The sequence below is a fragment of the Triticum dicoccoides genome, chromosome 1B, assembly GCF_002162155.2.
Source record: "Triticum dicoccoides isolate Atlit2015 ecotype Zavitan chromosome 1B, WEW_v2.0, whole genome shotgun sequence".
NCBI classification, from domain to species: Eukaryota; Viridiplantae; Streptophyta; class Magnoliopsida; order Poales; family Poaceae; genus Triticum; species Triticum dicoccoides.
In genome coordinates this window covers 623,969,656-623,995,953 of record NC_041381.1, presented here as the reverse complement: position 1 = coordinate 623,995,953, position 26,298 = coordinate 623,969,656, and the positions used below count along the sequence as shown (strand labels likewise).

General features: G+C 47.8%; 1 long non-coding RNA gene and 1 pseudogene across 1 annotated transcript; one reads left to right on the top strand and one right to left on the bottom strand.

The window, feature by feature from the left end:
- Window positions 1–573: 573 nt before the first annotated feature.
- On the top strand, window positions 574–6,111 carry LOC119349190. The gene is made up of 10 exons (XR_005169289.1): window positions 574–755; window positions 900–974; window positions 1,058–1,176; window positions 1,577–1,714; window positions 1,795–1,880; window positions 2,718–2,902; window positions 3,089–3,193; window positions 3,264–4,246; window positions 4,769–5,040; window positions 5,121–6,111. It is a non-coding gene; the product is annotated as an uncharacterized LOC119349190 (long non-coding RNA).
- A 17,210-nt stretch (window positions 6,112–23,321) lies between these two features.
- Window positions 23,322–26,298, bottom strand: part of LOC119350728 — a 9,203-nt pseudogene continuing 6,226 nt past the window's right edge.

Genomic DNA, 26,298 nt, shown 5'->3' with positions numbered 1-26,298 from the left:
CCATCGAATGGAATGCATCGTCCAATCAAGTTGGATGAGCTATCTGTCATCGGCCTCTTGCATTTACCTTATAAAGCCTGAAGAAGAGCTAGGCACGACGAAGGTAGCCACGTCGCCCCTAAATCGCTATCAACAGTGCTGCCGCCACCGCCTGTAAATTTCGTGCCCCGCCGAGGGCATTTTAGTTTTTTCACGTGTAGGGGTATAAATTACAGCCGCTGCCGTGGAGAAACAGGCAGCGACACACCACGCGCGTGCACCTCCTTAACCCTAGCCGCCTCCCCACCTCAGCACCCCGGTCCCCGGCGGCTCCCCCCTCGTCCTCACCCCCTCCCTCTCTTTCCCTCTCCCCCCGCCATCGTCGACCCCCACGGTTGGTTCGCCGCCTTCCTCTTCTTCGCCATCGACGTGGACGTCGGCGTGTGCGCGCGGGCGGCAGAGCTTGCTGGCCGGCTGCGTGGCGCGCCCGTGCTGTACTGCCAGAAGAGCTTGATCCGCCGGCACCGGCCAGGCTCTCGACTGACGGGCTTTCCGGGTCGCCGCCCCTCACGCCGCGCCGGCTAGGGGCGAGAAGGCGGAGGCGGGAGCGGCTGCTTCGGGCCCCGATCTGGGGAGGGTATGAGGCAGGGGAGGACGCCGTCCCTTTCGTTCCCTCTCTGATTCGTCCTCTTCCCTCTTTCCTCTTTCCATCCCTCACTTCGCCCTCAGGTCCGAGGCAACGAGTTTGCTTCCTCTGCTCCGTTCATGTCATTGAGGTTTGTTCTTCTTCCATCCTCTTCTTTCCTATTCGTGTGTTGTTGATTTTATTTTGATTATAACAATGAATCTCCATAGATTTTCCTATACTCAGCAGAAAACTTAGATCCCTTCTTCACTGGTTTCTTCTTCCTTCTCTGTAGCTTTTTCGTTGGCCATAGCACCACATTTGCGGCAGCACACCAGAGTCAATTTGGTTGACTAGCAACAGAGCAAAGGTGAGGTAATTCCTAATCTGACAATTAATTGCCTACATTTTCCTATCTTCAAGGGGCTGCTCTTTGATTCAGAGTAAAATCAGGTCTTCACCTATGGAGGAGGTAGATACTGACGGAGTGTATATGACCAGGTGTCCTCCAGGTTCTGCATCATCAGTGTGTACCTCTAGATTCTGCATCATTAGTGAGCAACTTACCTAAGGTTAGTTTTCTTTGTACTTCCAGCCCACTCTGCTACCATTTCTCTCTCATATTCACATTAATCAGGGGCTGCTATCTGTGCAATCATGATGGTTTCTTTATGCCATCAGACCCCATCCTGTAGTGTCATTTTCCTCTCATCAGGTAGGAGAGTTTTAATAGATATATTGATAGCAAACAATAGCATTAATAAGAACCCGGTATATGGTGGTTTTCTCTGGGTTTTCTTTAAACAGTAGCCCATATCTAATTTTCCATTAATTTAACTTTGGTGAGTGAGTCCCACTTAAAAAAAAGCCAATGGAAAGTGTGTGATGCATTATCTACCTTTGAACTACCTACTTCTTGAACATTTCCTTTTAGATTGCTTACGCCTTATGTGCTTTTGCATTTTAATGCAGCAAATCACCCTGCCCTACGAACCACCATTGCAAGCTGTTCACTTAACCTTCCAAAGCCAAGGTTCCTGTGTCGGCTTCTGTCGATAGTAGAGAAAGTACTTCAGCTGAAGATGCTATTGACCTATATCCAAGGAAGATGTTAGTGCTTCTGTTAAATTCAACTACTGTTTTTCCCTGTTACAAATTTCTTCCACTGATGATCCCCACACGAAAAATAGGAAACTAAGCTGGATGGTGAGAATGCTGATGCTGTGGTTACCGGAGATGAGAAGAACGTGCAGTCTGACCAAACCTAGCCTAAGAGGTAGGAAATCTCTCTTACATCAAAATCATTGGTTGGCAGTTGTACTGTGTTATTTGGCTCTTTAATGCTGGTTACTGAAATCTTGCTTACCTTGCTTGTTGACTACTAACAGATTATAATTATCTCTTCTAATTGGCTTCTTGGGCCGATGGCGCAACAATAAAATTTATATATTGCTTTTCTTGCTTACCTTGCTTGTTAACACAGACAGCAACGACACATTCTTACTATGTTCCATTAAAGCAGATAAGAAGATAATTTATTTTGGGTAAATTTATTAATTGCTTTTCTTCTCCAAGCTCACCAACCTAGCTTTAACCAAAAAAGAAAAGGAGCAGGCTTGATTAGCTTAAAAAAGAAAAAGATTTCAAAACGGTGTGGTGATAGAATTATGTTCAGTTTGTTGCTTTGGGTTATTCTTGATAAGCAATTGGGTAGTGGTTGCTGTTTACTCATAATGGATGGATTGGTGGGAATGAGTTTATGAAAGCGTAATTCAACTGTTTATGGAAGTAGTTGGATGAACATGCATGCTGTATGCAACTAAACTGATCTGGTTGCTTACCTGCAAAAAATAAACTGATCTGGTTGCTTGGAAATCTTCACCTAATATGTTGTGCACTGGTCTGCATTTATATTAGCAGTTGTGTTTTTATTTGTCTCTTTTGTGATAGTTTAAGGTGAGAACAGAGTATTTATACTTGGGGCATGGACTACATACTTTTCCTAAGTTTTTAGGTGTGACCATGGGATACACCTACTGTATTTAAGGCGTGTTGTTCTTTCTTGAATAAGGTACTGCGTTGTGCTTGAATGCAATTGTCTTGATTTTGACAGCAACCGAGCCCAATCAACAATTAGTAGAAGTAGTTAGGAGATGAGGCAGAGGAGAGCAGAGAGGACCGGAGAAGGAGTTGCAGACCTCGCCAACAAGGCCGTGACCCTGCATCACTAAAAAATGCCCCGTATTTGTTTCTCATGCTTGGGTGATGGCTGACCATGGCATGTTCTTATTAGTTCAGGTTAGTTTCTAGCTGCCACTTTGTTTTACCAATTTCAGGTTGCTTCTCCACGAGTTTGTGTGTAGTTCCTTCTGCCCTGGAGCACCTTTGCTCATTGACCACGTTGATTGCTTATCTTTTGTTCCCTTCACGTCATTTGCTTGCACAAGATTTGTTGTTGTAAAAGAATTGCAATTATTTTTGCAGGTTGGTCTCTCCGGTTCTTTTTGCCGATGGCTTGATGTACGCACTGGCAACCTCTTACTGGCATGCCTCTGTTCGAGAGATGGGATATGAAGAAATGGCATTCTGGTATGTTATATCATTTGAAGCAATGACACTTTATTTTGGTTCACATTTCTTTACAGGTTGTTGTATGCAGAGTTTATGAGGTTGCACTGCACCATCAAACTATGCTCCATGTTAAGCAACATCCAGAACTGCCATTATATATTTAATGTAGTAGGTTGATGCAAGTTTGTAACCAGTCATGGATCTAAAATAGGCTTTCTACCTCTTTATTTTGGCCGGCATGTTTTGGCATGTGTTTTTGTCATTGATCTGCTATATATTAATTACATTTGAGTAGACTGTTGACTGAGAAAGCCTGAACATGTTGTGTTTTGATTTATGAGGACTAATAGATAGTTTTCCCTCGGGTTTATTTATTTTCTCTCCACACTTTTAATTCTACATAAAAGTACATTCTATTGTTATTTATTTACTAATGCAATATATGTACCCTTATGTGTCTCAACTTCATCAATTTTAGTTTGTGTTTTCTGCGGCGCAGAACACAGTTCAAGGCAGTGCTGTGTCAAAGATCTGTGCCAAATAATTAAGCTGATTGAAATATCAAACTTTGGGTGCAGTCATCTTGGTCCTGTATATATGACTGTCTGATACAAAATCTGGACAGTTCTGTCATGCCTTTTATCTTCACATCTGCCTTTCATGAATTTACTAAAGTTTTTTTTTACTTGATCTTATGTGCAGCTACGTTTATCCAGGTTATAGGGCCTCTATAGGAAATGTAATAATCTGAATTCCTAAGTAAATATAACAGCTCATTTTCTTGCTTAAATTTGCCATTCTGAAATCCTAAGTATTTATAACAACTCAAGTGTATCCATATAGTAAGATATGACATTAGATTTTCTTCTTACTTGGATCTTTTGCCATGTAAAGTAGATTGTCCTCGAGTCGCTGTTGTGCTACTGCTAGGCACGAACAGAATGGCCTCCTCTTATTGCGAACCACACTGATGTTGGCTTCTGATTTCTGCTGTAATGGATTATTTACTATGGACAAATATGACAACATTCATTTGGAGCACCGTTTCTTGAGGCTATGTTTCTTCTACAGGTATACCATTATCGTTGGAGCGTATACTATGTCTATTTGATATATCTATGAATATATCCTTCCAGAGAATATTTATTTTTGTATTATATACTGGATGAAAATAATTTCTTGCTTATTGTTTATGTATGCCCAAACCAATGGTAGCTGCTTATTGTTTATGTATGCCCAAACCAATGGTAGCTGCTTACTGATAAAGGAAAGGTGTAATATATGTGTTATAGAATCCAACAGATCACCTGCTTACTGTTTATATATGCAAAGAGTAATGCTTGTTGCCCACTTATAATAAAGGGAAGTTAACTAGCAAATAAATAATCTATGGGTTGCAAAATCCAGTAGACCATGTGCTTACTGCTTTCATACATGGTCGTCTGCTGCTTCTTATTCCTTTGTAAGCCTCTGATTCCAACTATGGTGTGCTTCTAGGTTGATCGTCCGGCTGGGCAGTAGGTTGATTTCTCTCCTTTGGTTGGCTTGTTATCTGCTGCTTTGCCTAACAATGTTTTTGCTTGCTCTTTACAGCTCTCTAAACACGGCCTGTCATGTAGGTTTCTAATTCATTCTATTCTACAGGTCTTGTTGTACTTGCATTGCCTTGCCTTTTTATCTGCTGCTCTGTTGGCTGGGCGACTACTTCTGCTGCTATATTGATTATTGTCGCCTCTTTCTCCGTTGTAAGGTGTTGTGTTCAGTCCAGCGCCGTGCCTACGGCACAAATTCGTTGGCCTGAACAACGCTCCCGGCGCCGTGGATGCACCCACTAGCAAGCTCAGGCCAAGGGATACATGATATCGGTACTTTTTATAACTGATCCATGTTCTTGGAATATTTTATTTTATTTCATTAATAAGCAAGGGTGGATGGTGGCTTGCAGTGTGCTTGTACTAAAAAAGGTGTTCTGCCATCCCATGGATTCTAGCACAGCTCGAAGCGGCCAAGTCAAGGAGGACCTATAAAATTATCTGATCGTCTCTCTCTTTCTATATATGTGTTGTCTGGTGCATGTATGGCTGAGAATAGGGAGAGAGAGCAAGCTTAATTTTCATTGGGCATTCAAATTCTTATTTTGCTTTTCTCAGATTTTTGGCTGGGTGTTTAAACATACTTGCACACACTGGTTTCAGATTTCAGTGTAAACTACAAATAGGGGGCAAATTATAGTGATTTTTCCAAATTAGAAATAGGGGGAAGGGAAACTATTGATTATTGTGTGCATGTATAACTAATTGGATTACTGGTTGAACGAGTGCAGATTTGAGAAAGAAGAAATAGGGCCAATAAAATTAGGTGGGAGGTATGCTGATCGGTTCATTTTAGCACTACTAATCGACCGCTTGGCATCCTGAAGGTATGATGCATATTGCCTTGCTCTGATTTGCTTATTTGAATGTGTTTGTGTACATCAAAGTTCATTTCGTTATTTTTGCTCTTTGAGGGATATAGGAGAGATATCTATTGTTGAAATTTGATGATAAAAATATAGCCATTATTGTTACAAGCATTATTGTTCCAGTTTTTTTTACTTATTGATCATGCCATTTTTCTTTCTGCCTTTGTAGCTGAAAGATTAGTGAGTCTGACTAAATTCTAAACATGTTACATGTGAGAGAAATAGCATGTTGATTTATTCTTGAAATAATCATAGCTGAGGGACGAGGTTCGTAACCGAGGGTCATGTGCAGAGCTGGAGGAAGAAGTTGCGAGGCTTGGAACTCTCCTTGTGAAGGGCTCAGGGACAGCAGTGAGGACAATGCTTCTTTAATTGTAATTGTGATACTCCTTATGCTAAAATGTTGGTGGTTAGTACAGAGGTGATGACATTGTTTGGTTCTCTGGTATTGATTTCATGATTTGTGGTTAATACATGATGTAATACAATCCACATTGCATTATATTTCCAGTTACATCTCCTACTTACTCACTACTAACATTCTTTCTAATTCGCTTCTTGCGCCATTGGCGCAACCGGGTCATCTAGTTCATTATAAAAGACAGAGCCATCAAGGTATCTATTCAAATACTTCTTCTGATCCATAATATAGTGCATATATAGATTATTAAATTAAAGTCAAAGTTTGCAAACTTTAACCAAATTTATAGAGAAAACTATTTATGAATGCAATTCTAAATATCTAAACATGAAAATACTTCTTATAATGAATCTAATGATATATGCTTGGTATTATAGATGTAAATGTTTTTCTTAGAAAATTGGTCAAAGTTCGTGTGGTTTGACTTTTTAAAAAATGCACTACATTATGAAATTGTGAGAGTTTTAATTCGGCTCTAGGGAGCATTTGGTCATGTTTAGAGCATCTTCAGCCACATACCTCTAATTTGACCCCTCAAACACATGCGGACGCGCTCGATTAGTGATCGGGTCCATTTTGAGCCCCTATTTTTGTTCATCAGTGCATCCACAATTCTCTTTTTTTTTCTCATATGTCTTGTCACTTGCACATGATTGATGGAGATGGAGAGAGAGAAAGAAAAGAATAAATAAAGAAATAAAAAATGTAGTCTGGGACGGGGCCGCGTCGTACATGGCGGATTGACAGGGCGCACCCGGGCGTGTCCACGAGCCCTCATATCCTCCCCATATTTGAGATGGATACGACGGTTCGTGGACAGCCTGGACATATAGGGAAGATATGAGGGGTCTGGTTGGGTAACTTTTTTCCTTTTCTCTCCTGTCCGGTCACTGACCGGGCGCGTCCGCGGGCATATGAAAGATGGTTTGAGGCGTTCGGCTGTAGATGCTCTTACTGATTATTTTTTGTAAATGACAAAAAATATTTAAAAAGTCAAACATGCACATTTAAAAGTCAGGCATGTGATGTTGTGGGTAGCTAGCTGGAAAATGAGAATCACAGTGACGTTCTTATATACTGCATTTGTTTCTTTTTATTTCACGTATTAGATTTCTCTGAAGTCAAACTTTGTAAAGACTATATTTAGAAGAAAAAAATGCGCGATAGATCTAATGATATTGATTTTGTATTGTGCATGCTAATATTTTTCTGGAAACTTGGTCAAACTTACACTCAGTTTGACTTAAGACAATGTATATATATGAAGTAAAAAGAAATAGAAGAATAATATACGTATACTTTGCAGTTGAGAGATACAATAACATACACACTTAAGCAATAGACACACATTGACAAATGGGCCAACAACACTCCCCTCAGCTTCGAGCCACCAGAGGCGAGGATTTCAAGGGAGCTTAGTAACTACTCCCTCCGTCCCAAATTACTCGTCGCTGAAATAGATATATCTAGAACTAAAATACATCTAGATACATCTATACGTGCGGCAAGTAATTCGGAACGGAAGGAGTAGAAGATAGATACGTACGTGGTCTCCGTGTAGCTTTTGGAGTGAAAAAAACCCAAGTACGTGTAGGCTAGTGTTTGGTACGTGTCCAAGTCGGTTTAGGTAACCGAATGAGTACATATACATGTGCCCGCGTGGGATTTGTAATATTGTGGACAATTTGAGACAAAACGAAAAGCAGAAAAAGAGAAGAAATAAACAACAGCGCAATCGACATGGGCAATCCTTGGGCTCTTGAGCTGCCGAGTTCGTGTTTCTCTCCTTCCGGCCGCACCTGCAACGAGGAAACAACGGCCGAGGTGAACCCAGAAGAAGACATTCCCGATGCCGTCGTCATCTCGATCTCGCTGCCGGTGGACATCATCTTGGAGGTGCTAACCAGGCTCCCGGTGAAGACCCTGCGCCGGTTCCGGTGCGTGTCCAAGGGCTGGCGCGCCCTCCTCTCCGACCCAGCCTTCGCCGCCGCACAGCGATCCCGTGCCGCCGCCGCCGACACCCCCCTCGTCGTCGGTGTGTTCGGAAAACTGGGCCCACTCGAGGAATTCGACCCGTCCAGACCGCCACGCTTTCCCCGGGCATCGACGCTTTCCCCGGGCATCTCTCGAGCTGCGGGTGATTGACACGGCCGACGGCAACGTCCTCAGAGTGGTGAAAGACGTCAAGAGTGCAAAGCTGATGCACACAGGCCTCGACCTTGTCTTTGTCGACCAAGGCGTGCATGGCGCTAGGGTGATCGATCCGGCGACCGGGCGGGTGGTCACCGTCGGTGGAGAGGCATCCATAGAATACCCCAAAGCTGACTGTAATGGAATCCCGTACGATTTCATGCACGACGAGTTTTGCCACTCCAGCTTCGGCCGTGCCACTCCGTCCGGTGCGTACAAGGTCGTCCGTCTCCGAAACGCCGTCACAGCGCTTGGCGATGGCCAGATCTGCCAGGTTGCCACAATAGAGGCCGCGGCCACGGCCACAGCAGAACCCACGACGTGGAGGCAGAGACCGGAGCCCCCTATCCTTACATGTTGGTGCTCCAATTGCACGGCCACCGTCAACGGCGTCCTCCACTTCATGGATGGTGGCCCTCATGCCCATGGTACACGTCCGGCGAATCCTGGCTGGAACCACATAGCCTCTTTGGACCTCGAAAGCGAGGAGTGGAAGGCGATGATCGACGGGCCGCCAACCGGGTGCCCGAGGGAGGATGAAAATTGGGAGATGACACTAGCAGAGCTCAAAAATACTTTGAGCGTTATTCAGACCGTATGGTCACCTTGCTATCTAGGTGACCGAGACCGATACACTAACATATGGCTTCTGGTTGATGCTGAGAAGAGCATATGGAAAAGAGAGTGCACGATACAGATGACTAAAAATTGGTGCTTTTTTAAAGTACTGGAGATCTTCGTTGACGGAAGGATGCTTATGTTGAACGCGTTTGAGATAGAAGAGGAAGATCTATATGATGTTCGGTGCAGCCTACAACTTTATGACCCAACCACAGGATCTCTAATAGACTTAATGAAGATGCCTGAGGATTTTAGGGGCTCAATGACACTTTTTACCGGAAGCCTATAGTCTTGATCAGTACTTTTGGACAACTAGGCTCGAGAACGACAGATTGACGATTCATATTCGATCGGGGCACGCGAGGAGTAACCCTGTGCATTCTATTCAGTTTAGATGGTTCGGTTTATATGGTATTAATATTTTGGTTAAAACGGTGTAAAATTAAGATATGGTTTGAATTTGGTATGTATCAAATTATTTGATATATTTTAGGTATTATTTTAGGTATAATATACTCCTATGAAGTATGTCGGAACAAAATCCCTGTTTTGACCCTTTGGGGAAACTTTAACATGATTTGAGTATTTTCAGAATTTTAGCATGATCTTACCTTTTTGATAAACGACCAACCTTCTGGCCTTTCTTCTGCACATATAAATTATGAATTTATCAACGTTTTCCAAGGTGAAATACCATGGGTTGTGGTGTTTACCAAGATGAAACATCATGGGTTTGTGGCGTTTCTTAGTGCTGTGGCAGCATCGGGCAGCTTGATGTTGCAATATAGAAGTCAGGTTGTGCTAAAATTTTCAGCTAGGTTTATTTTGTGCTAAAGTTACCCAAAAGGGCCAAAATTATGATTTCATCCTCTCATGGGAGCATCCGCGGGTGAGGACGGCCTACGTGTTGGCGCGCCGTGCGCCTCCCTCGGGCTCTCTTGTCGTCCATTCGGTCTAGCTGGCGCACACCCGGGCAGATGGCCTCAAGGTCCATCATAGGTGGACCGCGCGCGCGGCTAGGGCCATCGTCATGTGATCTTTTCGGTCGTGCCCATGTGCGCCCTCTCACATGCTGCCACGCGCACGATGGGAGGCCCGGGCCACCTGTCAGCATCCGTCGGCCTCAGATTTAGCATGGCATGCCCGGCCTCTCGAGTCGGGTGTGCATGTCTGGCCGCCTCCATAGCGAGGAGGGCCTCTATTGTTGAACGTGTTCGAGATAGAAGAGGAAGATCTATATGATGTTCGGTGCATCCTACAACTTTATGACCCAACCACAGAATCTCTAACAGACTTAATGAAAATGCCTGAGGATTTTAAGGGCTCAATGACACTTTATACCGGAAGCCTATTGTCTTGATCAACACTTCTGGACAACTAGGCTCCAGAACGACTAACTGGACAATTTATTCGGTCTACTCAGTTTATTACTCCCTTGCCCGAAAATATTTGTCGGACGAATGGATATACCTAGACGTATTTTAGTTCTAGATACATCCATTTTTATACATTTCTCCGACAAGTATTTACGGACAGAGGGAGTACATGGTTTGATTTATATGGTATTAATGCTAACGTAAATATAGTATAAAATTAAGATACAGTTTGGATTTGGTATGTATCAAAGTATTTCGGTACGATATTATGTACTCTTATAAAGGATGTTAAAGTACCCACCTTCTGGGAAACAAAATCTCTGTTTTGACCTGTTGGGAAAACTTTAACACGATTTGACTTCTTTCAAAATTTTGGCACCATCTTACCCTTTTGATTAACGACCAACCTTCTGGTGTTTCTTCTCCACATATAAATGATAACTTAGTCGACAGAAAGGAATGTGCATACACAACATCCAGCCCTCGTGTCACTCCCTCCCTGGGGCGACACGAGCGGCGGCTCAGCCCCGTCCACCGCGCGCCCTCCTTCCACACACTCCCCTCGCCGTCGCCGGTGGGCTCCGCCGGGCGAAGCCCGCGCGGATCCGGCGGCGGCGGGGCCTCTTCTCCCCGTCGTTTCCTGGGCGCTCGCGAGGGGGAGCTCGCGGCGGCGGGCGGCGGATGGCGGCCGGCGCGCGGAGCTCCGCGTAGGCTGCGGGCGGAGGGAGGGGTGCTGGGGCGGCGGCTTCGGTCCGAGCTCCTGGCGCGGCCTGGGCGTGGACGGCGTGCGCAGGCGGCGTGCGTGTGCGCGGCGACTTCGGATGCGCGCGTGGGGCACGGACCGGCGGCGTGCGCGGTGGCGGCCGGCGCGCGGCGGGCGCAGCGACTGCTGGGCGTGGCGGGCTTGACGTCCCTGTAGCGCGAGGTGTGCTGCGTGTGGAGTGCCGGCTCCTGCTCAGATGCTTCGCTCGAGCGGTTCGATCTGGATCTGGCGCCTCGGTGCTCCGTTCTGGTTGCTGCTCCTTGCGATGCAGGTGGTTGCTGCGGTGGTGGTGGCCGCGACGGTGCTGCGGTGGTGGTTGGCGGCTACGGCCAGGGGGTGGTGCGTATCTGGGCGCGGTGGATCATGGGATCCCGCGGTCAGAGTGAGGTCGACCTCGGCTGGGATGGTGGAGCGTGGGCGGCGGTCGGTGGCGATTGATGGTGGCACAACTCTGGGAGAAATCCTTGTTTCGATCTTCATTGGAGCCGGCGACGGCGGCGCCCGCGGGTGTCGTTACCTTTCTTGAAAGCGTCATCTTGGAGCTGTGCTCCTTCTCTCCACGGCATTGGCTCCGGAGGGAAACCTCAGATCAGCTGGATCGGGCAATGGGGGCGTCTTCGCGTCTTTCTCCTCCTTGGGGGCATCGTCTCGGAGCCGGCTACGACTGGAGACCGGTGGATGGCGGCATCTTCGCTGCGTGGCTTGCTGAGGCGGGGCGTTGGTTTCTGTTTTGGCAACGATGATGGCGTTGAGAGGAGCTCGGGTCGCAGCATGGACTTCGGTAGTCGGTTCTTCCCGGCGTGTCTGAGGTGCCCTTCCGTTATGGAGGGCACGCTCGGCGCAAGTCCTGCATATTTCCCTTTCGAAGCTCGTCGTCAAAGTCGGAGCTGACGGTTGCTTGCGCGTGTGGCCATCTGTTGGCATGTGCCGTCGTGGCTTCGGCGGCTGTTTGTGTTGGGGAACGTTGCAGAAAATTAAAATTTTTCCTACGGTTTCACCAAGATCCATCTATGAGTTCATCTAAGCAACGAGTCTAGGGAGAGAGTTTGCATCTACATACCACTTGTAGATCGCGTGCGGAAGCTTGCAAGGTGATGATGTAGTCGTACTCGACGTGATCCAAATCACCGATGACCAGCGCCGAACGCACGGCACCTCCGCGTTCAACACACGTACGGGACGGGAGACGTCTCCTCCTTCTTGATCCAGCAAGGGGGAAGGAGAGGTTGATGAAGATCCAGCAGCACGACGGCGTGGTGGTGGATGCAGGGCGTCACAGCAGCAGGGCTTCGCCGAGACTACGAGGGAGAGACGTAACGGGGGGAGGTGGAGGCGCCAGGGGCTGGTGTATGAAGTCCCTCCTCTCCCCCACTATATATAGGGGTGCCAATGGGGGGCGCCGGCCCTAGTAGATGAGATCTACTAGGGGGGGCGGCGGCCTAGGGGAGGTTTCCCTCCCCCCCAAGGCACCTAGGGGTGCCTTCCACCACTAGGACTCCTCCTAGGGGGAAACCCTAGGCGCATGGGCCTATAGGGGCTGGTGCCCTTGGCCCATGATGGCCAAGGCGCACCCCCTACAGCCCATGTGGCCCCCCGGGACAGGTGGCCCCACCCGGTGGACCCCCGGGACCCTTCCGGTGGTCCCGGTACAATACCGATAACCCCGAAACTTGTCCCGATGCCCGAAATAGCACTTCCTATATATAATTCTTTACCTCCGGACCATTCCGGAACTCCTCGTGACGTCCGGGATCTCATTCGGGACTCCGAACAACATTCGGGTTTCTGCATATCCATATCTTCATAACCCTAGCGTCACCGAACCTTAAGTGTGTAGACCCTACGGGTTCGGGAGACATGCAGACATGACCGAGACGCTCTCAGTCAATAACCATCAGCGGGATCTGGATACCCATGATGGCTCCCACATGCTCCTCGATGTTGTCATCGGATGAACCACTATGTCGAGGATTCGATCAAACCCTGTATGCAATTCCCTTTGTCAATCGGTACGTTACTTGCCCGAGACTCGATCGTCGGTATCCAATACCTTGTTCAGTCTCGTTACCGGCAAGTCACTTTACTCGTACCGTAATGCATGATCCCGTGTCCAACACCTTGGTCACATTGAGCTCATTATGATGATGCATTACCGAGTGGGCCCAGAGATACCTCTCCGTCATACGGAGTGACAAATCCCAGTCTCGATCCGTGTCAACCCAACAGCTACTTTCGGAGATACCTGTAATGCACCTTTATAGTCACCCAGTTACGTTGTGACGTTTGATACACCCAAGGTACTCTTACGGTATCCGGGAGTTACACGATCTCATGGTCGAAGGAAGAGATACTTGACACTTGCAAAGCTCTAGCAAAACGAACTACACGATCTTTTATGCTATGCTTAGGATTGGGTCTTGTCCATCACATCATTCTCCTAATGATGTGATCCCGTTATCAACGACATCCAATGTCCATAGTCAGGAAACCATGACTATCTGTTGATCACAACGAGCTGGTCAACTAGAGGCTTACCAGGGACATAGTGTGGTCTAAGTATTCACACGTGTATTACGATTTCCGGATAATACAATTATAGCATGAATAAAAGACAATTATCATGAACAATGAAATATAATAATACTTTTATTATTGCCTCTAGGGCATATTTCCAACAGTCTCCCACTTGCACTAGAGTCACCAATCTAGTTACATTGTGATGAATCGAACACCCATAGAGTTCTGGTGTTGATCATGTTTTGCACGCGAGAGAGGTTTAGTCAGCGGATCTGCGACATTCAGATCCGTGTGCACTTTGCAAATCTCTATGTCTCCATCTTGAATATTTTCACGGATGGAGTTGAAACGACGCTTGATGTGCCTGGTCTTCTTGTGAAACCTGGGCTCCTTTGCGAGGGCAATAGCTCCAGTGTTGTCACAGAAGAGTTTGATCGGCCCCGACGCATTGGGTATGACTCCTAGGTCGGTGATGAACTCCTTCACCCAAATCGCTTCATGTGCTGCCTCCGAGGCTGCCATGTACTCCGCTTCACACGTAGATCCCGCCACGACGCTCTGCTTGCAGCTGCACCAGCTTACTGCTCCACCATTCAACATATACACGTATCCGGTTTGTGACTTAGAGTCATCCAGATCTGAGTCGAAGCTAGCGTCGACGTAACCCTTTACGACGAGCTCTTCGTCTCCTCCATAAACGAGAAACATGTCCTTTGTCCTTTTCAGGTACTTCAGGATATTCTTGACCGCCGTCCAGTGTTCCTTGCCGGGATTACTTTGGTATCTTGCTACCAAACTTACGGCAAGGTTTACATCGGGTCTGGTACACAGCATGGCATACATAATAGATCCTATGGCTGAAGCATAGGGGATGACACTCATCTCTTCTTTATCTTTTGCCGTGGTCGGTGACTGAGCTGAGCTCAGTCTCATACCTTGTAACATAGGCAAGAACCCCTTCTTGGACTGATCCATTCTGAATCTCTTCAAAATCTTATCAAGGTATGTGCTTTGTGAAAGACCTATGAGGCGTCTCGATCTATCTCTATAGATCTTGATGCCTAATATATAAGCAGCTTCTCCAAGGTCCTTCATTGAAAAACACTTATTCAAGTAGGCCTTAATGCTGTCCAGAAATTCTATATTATTTCCCATCAGGAGTATGTCATCTACATATAATATGAGAAATGCTACAGAGCTCCCACTCACTTTCTTGTAAACGCAGGCTTCTCCATAAGTCTGCATAAACCCAAACGCTTTGATCATCTCATCAAAGCGAATGTTCCAACTCCGAGATGCTTGCACCAGTCCATAAATGGATCGCTGGAGCTTGCATACTTTGTTAGCGTTCCGAGGATCGACAAAACCTTCCGGCTGCATCATATACAGTTCTTCCTTAAGATGCCCGTTAAGGAATGCTGTTTTGACGTCCATCTGCCATATCTCATAATCATAGTATGCGGCAATTGCTAACATGATTCGGACGGACTTTAGCTTCGCTACGGGAGAGAATGTCTCGTCGTAGTCAATCCCTTGAACTTGTCGATAACCTTTAGCGACAAGTCGAGCTTTATAGATGGTAACATTACCATCCGCGTCCGTCTTCTTCTTAAAGATCCATTTGTTTTCTATCGCTCGCCGATCATCGGGCAAGTCTGTCAAAGTCCATACTTTGTTTTCATACATGGATTCTATCTCGGATTTCATGGCTTCAAGCCATTTGTTGGAATCCGGGCCCGCCATTGCTTCTTCATAGTTCGAAGGTTCATTGTTGTCTAACAACATGATTTCCAGGACAGGGTTGCCGTACCACTCTGGTGCGGAACGTGTCCTTGTGGACCTACGAAGTTCAGCAGTAACTTGATCCGAAGTACCTTGATCATCATCATGGTTTTCCTCTTCAGTTGGTGTGGGCATCACAGGAATGGTTTCCTGTGCTGCGTCACTATCCCGCTCAAGAGGTAGTACTTCATCGAGTTCTACTTTCCTCCCACTTACTTCTTTCGAGAGAAACTCTTTTTCCAGAAAGCATCCGTTCTTGGCAACAAAGATCTTGCCTTCAGATCTTAAGTAGAAGGTATACCCCACAGTTTCCTTAGGGTATCCTATTAATACGCATTTTTCCGACTTGGGTTCGAGCTTTTCAGGTTGAAGTTTCTTGACATAAGCTTCGCATCCCCAAACTTTTAGAAACGACAGCTTAGGTTTCTTTTCAAACCATAATTCATACGGTGTCGTCTCAACGGATTTAGACGGTGCCCTATTTAAAGTGAATGTAGCTGTCTCTAGAGCGTATCCCCAAAATGATAGCGGTAAATCGGTAAGAGACATCATAGACCGCACCATATCCAATAGAGTGCGATTACGATGTTCGGACACACCGTTTCGCTGAGGTGTTCCAGGCGGCGTGAGCTGTGAAACGATTCCACATTTCTTTAAGTGTGTACCAAATTCGTGACTTAAGTATTCTCCTCCACGATCTGATCGTAAGAATTTTATCTTTCGGTCACGTTGATTCTCCACCTCATTCTGAAATTCCTTGAACTTTTCAAAGGTCTCAGACTTGTGTTTCATTAAGTAGACATACCCATATCTACTCAAGTCATCTGTGAGAGTGAGAACATAACGATATCCTCCGCGAGCCTCAACGCTCATTGGACCGCACACATCGGTATGTATGATTTCCAACAAGTTGGTTGCTCGCTCCATTGTTCCGGAGAACGGAGTCTTGGTCATTTTGCCCAAGAGGCATGGTTCGCACGTGTCAAACGATTCATAATCAAGAGACTCTAAAAGTCCATCGGCATGGAGCTTCTTCATGCGCTTGACACCAATGTGACCAAGGCGGCAGTGCCACAAGTATGTGGGACTATCGTCATCAATTTTAAATCTTTTGGCATCTACACTATGAACATGTGTAATATTACGCTCGAGATTCATTATGAATAAACCATTGACCATCGGAGCATGACCATAAAACATATCTCTCATATAAATCGAACAACCATTATTCTCAGACTTAAATGAGTAGCCATCTCGTATTAAATGAGATCCAGATACAATGTTCATGCTCAAACTTGGCACTAAATAACAATTATTAAGGTTCAAAACTAATCCCGTAGGTAAATGTAGAGGCAGCATGCCGACGGCGATCACATCGACTCTGGAACCATTCCCGACGTGCATCGTCACCTCGTCCTTCGCCAGTCTCCGTTTATTCCGCAGCTCCTGCTGTGAGTTACAAATATGAGCAACGGCACCGGTATCAAATACCCAGGAGTTACTACGAGTACTGGTAAGGTACACATCAATCACATGTATATCAAATATACCTTTGGTGTTGCCGGCCTTCTTATCCGCTAAGTATTTGGGGCAGTTCCGCTTCCAGTGACCCTTCCCCTTGCAATAAAAGCACTCAGTCTCAGGCTTGGGTCCATTCTTTGACTTCTTCCCGGTAACTGGCTTACCAGGCGCGGCAACATCTTTGCCGTCCTTCTTGAAGTTCTTCTTACCCTTGCCCTTCTTGAACTTAGTGGTCTTATTGACCATCAACACTTGATGTTCTTTCTTGATTTCAGCCTCTGCTGACTTCAGCATCGAGAACACTTCAGGAATGGTCTTTTCCATTCCCTGCATGTTGTAGTTCATCACAAAGCTCTTGTAGCTTGGTGGGAGCGACTGGAGGATTCTGTCAATGACCGCCTCATCTGGGAGGTTAATGTTCAGCTGGGTCATACGGTTGTGCAACCCAGACATCTTCAGGATGTGCTCACTGACAGAACTGTTTTCCTCCATCTTACAACTGTAGAACTTGTCGGAGACATCATATCTCTCGACCCGGGCATGAGCTTGGAAAACTAGTTCCAGCTCTTCGAACATCTCATATGCTCCGTGATGCTCAAAACGCTTTTGGAGCCCCGGTTCTAAGCTGTAAAGCATGCCGCACTGAACGAGGGAGTAATCATCAGCGCGAGTTTGCCAAGCATTCATAATGTCTTGGTTCTCTGGGACGGGAGCGTCACCTAGCGGTCCTTCTAGGACATATTGTTTCCTGGCAGCTATGAGGATGATCCTCAGGTTCCGGACCCAGTCCGTATAGTTGCTGCCATCATCTTTCAGCTTGGTTTTCTCTAGGAACGCGTTGAAGTTCATGTTGACATTAGCGTTGGCCATTGATCTACAAGACATATTTGCAAAGGTTTTAGACTAAGTTCATGATAATAAAGTTCTAATCAAATTATGAACTCCCACTTAGATTAGACATCCCTTTAGTCATCTAAGTGATACACGATCCGAGTCGACTAGCCCGTGTCCGATCATCACGTGAGACGGACTAGTCATCGTCGGTGAACATTTTCATGTTGATCGTATCTTCCATACGACTCGTGTTCGACCTTTCGGTCTCCGTGTTCCGAGGCCATGTCTGCACATGCTAGGCTCGTCAAGTTAACCCTAAGTGTTTTCGCTGTGTAAAACTGTCTTACACCCGTTGTATGTGAATGTAAGAATCCATCACACCCGATCATCACGTGGTGCTTAGAAACGACGAACTGTATCAACGGTGCACAGTTAGGGGAGAACACTTCTTGAAATTTTATAAGGGATCATCTTATTTACTACCGTCGTCCTAAGTAAACAAGATGCATAATACATAATAAACATCACATGCAATTATATAGTTGTGACATGATATGGCCAATATCATATAGCTCCATTGATCTTCATCTTCGGGGCTCCATGATCATCTTGTCACCGGCTTGACACCATGATCTCCATCATCATGATCTCCATCATCATGATCTCCATCATCGTGTCTTCATGAAGTTGTCACGCCAACGACTACTTCTACTTCTATGACTAACGTTTAGCAATAAAGTAAAGTAGTTTACATGACGTTATTCAATGACACGCAGGTCATACAAAAAATAATGACAACTCCTATGGCTCCTGCCGGTTGTCATACTCATCGACATGCAAGTCGTGAATCCTATTACAAAGAACATGATCTCATACATCACAATTCATCATTCATCACAACTTCTAGCCATATCACATCACATGATCAATCGCTGCAAAAACAAGTTAGACGTCCTCTAATTGTTGTTGCATCTTTTACGTGGCTGCAATTGGGTTCTAGCAAGAACGTTTTCTTACCTACGAATCACCACAACGTGATTTTGTCAACTTCTATTTACCCTTCATAAGGGCCCTGTTCATCGATTCCGCTCCAACTAAGGTGGGAGAGACAGACACCCGCCAGCCACCTTATGCAACTTGTGCATGTCAGTCGGTGGAACCGGTCTCACGTAAGTGTACGTGTAAGGTTGGTCCGGGCCGCTTCATCCCACAATACCGTTGAGCAAGAAAAGACTAGTAGAGGCAAGTAAGATGACAAAATCCACGCCCACAACAAAGTTGTGTTCTACTCGTGCAAAGAGAACTACGCATAGACCTAGCTCTGATACCACTGTTGGGGAACGTTGCAGAAAAATTAAAATTTTTCCTACGGTTTCACCAAGATCCATCTATGAGTTCATCTAAGCAACGAGTCTAGGGAGAGAGTTTGCATCTACATACCACTTGTAGATCATGTGCGGAAGCTTGCAAGGTGATGATGTAGTCGTACTCGACGTGATCCAAATCACCGATGACCAGCGCCGAACGCACGGCACCTCCGCGTTCAACACACGTACGGGACGGGAGACGTCTCCTCCTTCTTGATCCAGCAAGGGGGAAGGAGAGGTTGATGAAGATCCAGCAGCACGACGGTGTGGTGGTGGATGCAGGGCGTCACAGCAGCAGGGCTTCGCCGAGACTACGAGGGAGAGACGTAACGGGGGGAGGTGGAGGCGCCAGGGGCTGGTGTATGAAGTCCCTCCTCTCCCCCACTATATATAGGGGTGCCAAGGGGGGGCGCCGGCCCTAGTAGATGAGATCTACTAGGAGGGGCGGCGGCCTAGGGGAGGTTTCCCTCCCCCCCAAGGCACCTAGGGGTGCCTTCCACCACTAGGACTCCTCCTAGGGGGAAACCCTAGGCGCATGGGCCTATAGGGGCTGGTGCCCTTGGCCCATGATGGCCAAGGCGCACCCCCTACAGCCCATGTGGCCCCCCAGGACAGGTGGCCCCACCCGGTGGACCCCCGGGACCCTTCCGGTGGTCCCGGTACAATACCGATAACCCCGAAACTTGTCCTGATGCCCGAAATAGCACTTCCTATATATAATTCTTTACCTCCGGACCATTCCGGAACTCCTCGTGACGTCCGGGATCTCATCCGGGACTCCGAACAACATTCGGGTTTCTGCATATCCATATCTTCATAACCCTAGCGTCACCGAACCTTAAGTGTGTAGACCCTATGGGTTCGGAGACATGCAGACATGACCGAGACGCTCTCAGTCAATAACCATCAGCGGGATCTGGATACCCATGATGGCTCCCACATGCTCCTCGATGTTGTCATCGGATGAACCACGATGTCGAGGATTCGATCAAACCCTGTATGCAATTCCCTTTGTCAATCGGTACGTTACTTGCCCGAGACTCGATCGTCGGTATCCCAATACCTTGTTCAGTCTCGTTACCGGCAAGTCACTTTACTCGTACCGTAATGCATGATCCCGTGTCCAACACCTTGGTCACATTGAGCTCAATATGATGATGCATTACCGAGTGGGCCCAGAGATACCTCTCCGTCATACGGAGTGACAAATCCCAGTCTCGATCCGTGTCAACCCAACAGCTACTTTCGGAGATACCTGTAGTGCACCTTTATAGTCACCCAGTTACGTTGTGACGTTTGATACACCCAAGGCACTCTTACGGTATCCGGGAGTTACACGATCTCATGGTCGAAGGAAGAGATACTTGACACTTGCAAAGCTCTAGCAAAACGAACTACACGATCTTTTATGCTATGCTTAGGATTGGGTCTTGTCCATCACATCATTCTCCTAATGATGTGATCCCGTTATCAACGACATCCAATGTCCATAGTCAGGAAACCATGACTATCTGTTGATCACAATGGGCTGGTCAACTAGAGGCTTACCAGGGACATAGTGTGGTCTAAGTATTCACACGTGTATTACGATTTCCGGATAATACAGTTATAGCATGAATAAAAGACAATTATCATGAACAATGAAATATAATAATACTTTTATTATTGCCTCTAGGGCATATTTCCAACAGTTTGTGCGTTGACTTCGATGGTGGAGCTCTACGGTGAAGTCGGAGTCGCCCGTTCGAGGCAACCGGTGATGACGATGACGCTTGCGACTCCTCGGCGGATGTCTTTCTTCTTTGTAGCCCCGAGTTTCTTGTCGGTGGCCAGGTTGGCCGGTGGTGCCCATGTCATATGGGTTGAGTTGTATCGGTTTTAGCCCGGTTTTCCGTCAATTAACGGGGCAATTCTCTTCTTCTTAATCAATGAAATGGCAAGTCTTTTGCCTCGTTTCAAAAAAAAAACAACTTAGTCGACCTTTTCCAAGGTGAAACGCCATTGGTTATGGCGTTTTCCAAGGTGAAACATCATGTGTTGTGTCGTTTCTTAGTGTTGTAGCAACGGTGGGTAGCTTGACGTTGCAAAAAAGAGGCCAGATCATGCTAAAATTCACAATGAGGTTTATTTTATGCTAAAGTTACCCAAAAGGGCCAAAACTATCATTTTGTCCTCCCATGGGAGCATCCGCAGGCAAGGATGGTCTACATGCCATCTGTTTCGCACTGGCCCCGTGCGCCTCCCTCGAGCTCTCCCACCGTCTGTTCTGTCCAGTCGGCGCACACCAGCGCGGATGGCCTTGGGGTCCATGATGGGTGGACCGTGGGCACAGCTAGGGCCATTGTCATGTGGTCTCTTTGGTCGTGCCCGCGTGCGCCCTCTCGCATGCTATCATGCGCACGATGGGAGGTTGGGTTCGCCTGTCAGCATCTGTCGACCCGAAACGGGGTGCGCCGCTCGCGCCAGCCGGGCCCATGTGGGACACCTGGCTCCGGGCTTCAGTGTGGCATGGCAGGCCTCTCGAGTCAGGTGTGCCCGTCTAGCCGCCTTCGTGGGTAAGGAGGGCCTCTGCGCCGTTCGTTTCGCGCTGGCGTGCCGCCGGTGCCTCTCTAGAGATCTTCATGTCGTCTGATCTGGCCGGATGATGCGCACCCTGGTGGAAAGCCTCGAGGGTCCATGACTGGTGGAGTGTGGGCATGGCTGGGGCCGCCGCCATGTGGTCTTTCGGTAACACTTCACTTGTAATCGAATTTGGAAAAGGGAGACTAGCTGCTGCAATAAATCAAGAAGAAAGCAGGCGCAAACGAGAAGCTCAATGAGAGAGATTCTAGACCGACGCCAGCTGATGAGTCCCTTTGGTGACCCGATAACGGATAGCAGAAATGTTCCCAGACTCTTTCCCCAAGTAGTGACCATGAGTCATTGAACCTCTTGTTGCCTGTTGGCGGCCAGGCTGGAGCATGACTTCGAATCGGTCCACTGCCGCCTGTTGCTGCTTGCCGTCGTTCACCTCCTTTTGGTGCCTCTTGATGCCTGCTGGCGGCCAGGCTGGAGCACGACTTTGAATCGATCCGCTGCCGCCTGTTGCTGCTTGCCGCCGTTCGCCTCCTTCCGACGCCGCCTCCCGGTGGATGTGAGGGAGAGATGAGACAAGGAGATAAGCGGGGAGCTGAGCGAGACACACGAGCGAGCTGTTTCACATGGCCTGCTCGATTTGGAGGAATCACTCGGTTTGGCATAAAGGGCGAATATGCCGTTCCCGCTCCGCTCCTTTTTGTCCGATGGACCAAACACTGAAATAAGCCCTTAGAACATTCTACTTGGTGACCTCAACCAAACACACTCTAACATTTTTATTGTTTCTCTGTCCTCCAACTCTACATGACAATCCCAAAATAGCATCACCGTACACGGGGCCCAAGCAACATGTACACGCTGCAGGTATAAGAGGAGGACATGTACAGAAATTCGCTTTGGCACATGGGAGCGCGCACTCTTGCCACCGAAAAAATATTTCAAAGTGTGAAAAAATCGGAAACAAAAATTTGGCGCATACATCTCGATTTGGAGGAGACCTACACGTACTGGACTATGGAATCAAGCTGGATCGTACGCGCGCTTAATTCAGTTTCGTTTGGTGTACTACATTAAGTTCTTATTACTGTACATAGTTAAGAAGCGTCACCCATGAAAGCAAGAAGAGGACTTGGACCGGAGTGAAGCAGCTCTCCATTGTAGTCGTATTAATTTTCCTCCACATGTTCGTATGGTCGGGGCCACGCGATGATTTAATTCCACAGTACGAAGAATGAAATATTAGTGAGATGGAGGAGGGGTCGTCACCGGTTGGTACAAGTTAAGTGAAAGCAACGGGCGGAGACTCGAAACCCCGAGTCAAGCAAACCTACTATCGCGGACTCCAAGTCAAGCAAGTCTCTTTAGATGTGACAAACATATTTTAATAGTTTTATAATAACGGGGCAGTTAGAATTATAATACAACAAAGCATTTAATCTTGCTATAAACAATTAGGTATGCATAGATGTACTAGCAAGAACAAAGAATAGGCTAAAACATCTCTATTGTTTTTATCAAAGCATGCCTAATAGTAGAGCACCTTGGTTGTGTTGAGTAGACATGCCATCTACTACAATCAATCTAAAAGCCAGCTCATATAAATAGTTAGCTATATGCATTAATACTTTATAACTATTTATACCGGTACACCAATATAGCAAGAACAAGATGTAAGCTACAAGAAGTAGATCCAGGGGAATATAGGACGAATCGAAGTCACCGCAAGTAGGCAGGGTGCTCGTCCTCGTCATCACAGGCTGTAAGAGCTTTGGAGATGTCATCCATGGTTGGCCGGTTGCTCCGTTCCTGCATGCACGCCAAGGAGATCTTCACCATTTCCATGGCCTGCCGAGGGTTGAATTGCCCGTCCAGCTTGCTATCTAGCAATGACACGATATCTCCGGTCGCCACCACCGTCTTTAGTGCATGCGCGATTTGGCACATCTCCAAATGATTCCCGTTGGTCGTTTGGTCAGATATCCTACTCCCGATCAGGATCTCTAGAAGCACGATGCCATAGCTATAGACGTCGACCTTGGCGTCCACGGGCAGACTCTGCGCCCACTCGGGTGCCATGTACCCCGTCGTCCCCCTCATGTGGGAGAGTTGTACGCCGTCGCCGATGGCCTTCCTCCCGGAAAGCTTGGCCAGCCCGAAATCAGAGATCTTTGGGTCGAGGTCATGCGTGAGCAGGATGTTCTCCGGCTTGACGTCGCAGTGGATGACCCACTCGAGGCACTCGTGGTGGAGGTAGGCTAGGCCCCTGGCCGCACCCAAAGCGATCTTGAAACGCTCACTCCATGCCAGCGCCTTACCAATATCGTCGCCGAACAGGTGCTTGTCGAGAGACCCGTTCTCCACGTACTCGTACACCAACAACTTGTGTTTCCCCTCAGAGCAGAACCCCCAAATCCTCACGAGGTTGATATGGTTGATCCTCCCAAACACCGTCATCTCCGCCCAGAACTCCTCCTCGCCCTGCACCACGTTTGCCAGCTTCTTCACCGCCACGACGGTGCTCTTGTCGAGCACGCCACGGTACACAACGCCGGAGCTGCCCCGGCCAAGCTCCTCGTTGAAGTTCCCGGTTGCACTCTTGAGCTCCCGATACGTGAACCTCCTGAACTGGGTCCCCAAGATCAGCCTATAGCCTGATGCCTCCAGAGAGCTGGGGAATGGGATGCTCTCATGCCCTGACAGGAACCACCATGCCATGGCGACGAAGAAAAGGAGAAGCTCGAGAAATCCGAGTGCTGCGGCGAAGGCGAAAACGTAGGACCAGTTCGTGTGGCTGCCTGGCACCCCGTACGTGTACGCGTATGGCCGGACGATGGCGGCACCGGAACCATTATGATTGCAGTCGAGGCCCCCGGACGGCGTCGGTGCCGAGGCGTTGAGATCGCTAGGCACCTTGAGGTATATGCTTCCGGGAAACGCCGGCGAGGTGTAGCCGTTAAACAGGACGCCTTTCGGGTAGCACCTGCCCTGGCCATCCGTCCGGTAGGAGAAGGCGACGCAGGAGCACGTGTTCAAGCAGATGCTCTTGCAGTATTGGAACGTGACGGACTGGTTGAACCAGAGGTCGTAGCCGTAGAAGTCGGTGTACGCCACCTTGACGAACTTGAACCGCTCCGGCGCCATGGCTTCGCTGCAGTTGGTGGTGAAGGTCGGCTCGTAGCCCTTTCTCCAGTCCCGGCGGTCCACCCTCTCGTACCCCGGCGCGCAGGAGCACCGGAGGGACGGCTGGTACTCGCAGATGGCGTTCTTGCCGCACAGCCCGTGGACGGAGCACGGCTGCTTCAGCGCCGCCCACGTGACCGTCCATCCTCCGGCCGCGTCCAGGCTGTACATCCTTAGGTTCCCGTCCTGCTCGACGGTCAGCCGTCTCTTGGCGCCGGTGACGCCCAGGTCGGTGGCCTCGACTCGCAGGTTGTCGCTGGAGAGGAACACCCCGGCGTCGTCGAGCACGCCGACCCGTGAGCTGTTGTAGTTGGTCCGGCCGCTCCCGAACACGCCGAGGTCCGGGTCCGGCCAGTAGATGCTGGCGATCTCCGGGCCGTCGTAGAGGAGGCGCAGCACGTTGTCGTTGTCGTAGTAGAGGGTGTAGTAGCTGTAAGACAATAGGCTTTGGGAGGAACCGGCACAACCCTCTAGGGGTGGCCTATCACATATATATATAATGAGGTGGTATACAACGTTACAATATACACATGTAAATACAGTCTAACACCCTCCCTCAATCTTAGCCACTTTCTAATGAATCTAGAAGGGTAAGATTGCGCCTGCAAGTCTCAAACTGTGGCAAAGGCAATGGCTTGGTGAAGATGTCAGCAAGTTGATCCTTGGAAGAAATAAACTTGATCTGTAGTTGCTTCTGAGAGACACGTTCACGCACAAAGTGATAGTCAACTTCAATGTGTTTCGTTCGGGCATGGAATACCGGATTTGCAGAAAGGTATGTAGCACCGATGTTATCACACCAAAGAACAGGAGGCTGTGATTGGGGTATACTTAACTCCTGAAGCAAGGACTGTACCCAGATGATCTCTAATGTGGCATTGGCCACAGCCTTATACTCAGCCTCAGTACTGCTACGCGAGACAGTAGCCTGTTTCCGAGCACTCCAGGCAATCAGGTTAGAGCCAAAGAAGACAGCATAACCCCCCGTGGATCGCCTGTCATACGGATTGCCAGCCCAGTCTGCATCAGAATATGCTGAAAGACAACCAGAGTCAGACGGCCGAATATGCAAACCATGAGCCACCATGAAACGAATATAGCGCAAAATCCGCTTAACAGCAGACCAATGAGTGTCACGGGGTGACTGCAGATACTGGCAGACTCGGTTAACAGCATAGAAAATGTCTGGTCGCGTGATCGTCAAGTACTGGAGCCCACCAACAATACTCCTGTACTCTGTCGCATCAGAAGAAGAAAGAAGCACACCATCAACAGCATTGAGCTTATCAGTGGTAGACATGGGTGTAGTCGTCGGTTTGCACTTAAGCATCCCAGCTCGCTGCAACAAATCCAGAGAGTACTTCTTCTGCGTCATAACAAGGCCAGCATCACGAGAAGTAACCTCCACACCAAGAAAGTAATGAAGCTTCCCAAGGTCCTTGACCGCAAAATCAGCACCAAGTGAGCGAACAAGCGCAGTAGCAGCCGACTGAGAGGAGCTGACCAAAATGAT